This window comes from Leuciscus leuciscus (assembly GCF_965113295.1).
Source record: "Leuciscus leuciscus genome assembly, chromosome: 11".
Classification (NCBI taxonomy): Eukaryota; Metazoa; Chordata; class Actinopteri; order Cypriniformes; family Leuciscidae; genus Leuciscus; species Leuciscus leuciscus.
In genome coordinates, this window is record NC_138735.1 from 22,714,788 (window position 1) to 22,716,864 (window position 2,077).

At 33.7% G+C, this 2,077-nt stretch overlaps 1 long non-coding RNA gene across 1 annotated transcript; it reads left to right on the forward strand.

Annotated features, from left to right (window-relative positions):
* Positions 1 to 460: 460 nt before the first annotated feature.
* LOC309508731 lies at positions 461 to 1,013 on the forward strand. The gene is made up of 3 exons (XR_014209702.1): positions 461 to 499; positions 604 to 669; positions 883 to 1,013. It is a non-coding gene; the product is annotated as an uncharacterized lncRNA (long non-coding RNA).
* Positions 1,014 to 2,077: the final 1,064 nt, after the last annotated feature.

The window sequence follows — 2,077 nt, forward strand, 5'->3', positions numbered from 1 at the left end:
CATCACCAATTTCATGTTGTTATTTGGATTAAGGGTAAATATGAAAAATATATTATTTCAGTGCTATGTGTGACGTTACATCCTGTAAATCTTATTCTGCTCGTAAAGAATATGAGATTTGATTGTCACTCTGTCAGTTGTAAATACTGCATATTGAAAAAGTCATTGCTATGCAAAGAAGTTATACATGTTTAGATAATGTAATGTGATGATAAACTGTTGTAATATGCATAAGTTTTATTATTGATTCATAGTAAATACAGTGACGGCAAGCCAGCCATCACATCAGCAGTCTTTCCTAACTATATTATACTTCTTTTCAGGAGTACTACTGCATGCTAGCACTACTATACTATATAATGGTTTGCTGTTCAGTAGTGATATTATTGTATATTTATATTAACGTTTTTCATAGGCCATCATAAATGCCCTGGCTGTCCTCCGGGATGTCTCAGGAGGTGGAGCAGGTCTTCCTTTCTGGTCCGGATTATCATTGCAGGTCAGAGTAGATTATTAATTATTTTTGCACAATGCCCAGTGCACCCTTTTGTTACTGATATTTCTGTTAACACAACAGTGACTGTTCTCTGATAACTATTTCAGTGAAGTGGAAGATTTTAACAGACGAATTGACAAACAATTGAGGAAAGAAGGGAGACCATTCAATTGGTGGGTATTGCTCTTACATTTACACATTTGGAGTTTGGAATTAGACGTCAGTAACATGAATATTCTATTTGACTTTCTCTCTCTACAACATTTTGTAAGTGTTAAATCAGAAATATATATTTCAGTTGAACATGTTAAACAAATTCTATTATTTCTCTCTCTCTCTCTCTCTCTCTCTCTCTCTCTCTCTCTCTCTCTCTCTCTCTCTCTCAGAGTTGAAGCCATTCTTGCAGCAACTGGTGGAAAAGGGGATCTTTTTGGTGCTTTTGTTCTAGCACAATATTTTGATGTAAACTTGATGTATTAACACAAAATATTAAATTAAAATATTAATTTGTGACCAAGATATTTTGAACTATGATGATATTTTGATGTTATATTTTGATATGTTAAACTCATAAAACCTGTACAGAAGGGGAAGCGAGAGATTAACTGGTTTTTATGTATTAAAATATTGTGCAAAAGGTCATTTATTTCAGTAATTCAACATAGCTGTAAGCCATAATCATCAAATTTATAACACATAAAGGCTTGAATTATCTCACTTTGCATGTAATGAGTCTATATTATATATTAGTATCAGCTTTTAGTTGAATTACTGAAATAAATGAACTTTTGCACGATATTCTAATTTTTCGAGTTTCACCATATTGGTTCTTTAACTTAAGGTTAACATAAATTTAATTCTGCTGTTCTTTAATTTGATTTCAAAGTCATTTGCTATAACAGGCTACTAATAAGTGAATTCTTAATTTGATTGTAAAAATGCAATATTTCTATAACCACATAGAAAGAAATGTAAAAAAAAAAAAAAGTTTACATTTATTTTCTTTATTTAGAAGGGGTAACTATTTTGGAGTCCATATAATTAAGAAAGTGACAAAAACTCGTTTTATTATTAAATGCTCCCTTATACGTTTATTATAGCAAAACCATGATTATTGATTACCATTTGTATAACAGAAATACAAGAGAAATACAAAAATATCGTTTTAAGGTACATTGTTTACTTGTACTACCATGTCATTAACTTACAAAAACATGAATTAGACCATTCCAAGCCTGCCAAAAGCGTCACAATTTAACTGCATCAATAATCTGTAGCGTCACACCTCTACACCAATAACCTCATCTTTATTATAAACCAATAACTATGATAACAACCGTAAACATATTGCCGACAGGAAGCAGCGCCATTTTGCGCATGCGTACAACAAATCGAGTCACGTGCCGTTTTTGGACATGGGCGAGGCTTCCGACGTCACACTTGGATGGGCGTGGCTTCTGACGTCACACTTGGATGTGGGCCGGGTTGGATATCCACCGCAGGATGCAGCGAGCTGTAGTTGCAACGGAAGGGTACCCAAAAAGTGGTACGGTACGGTTCGGCTTTTTGGTACCATTCTCA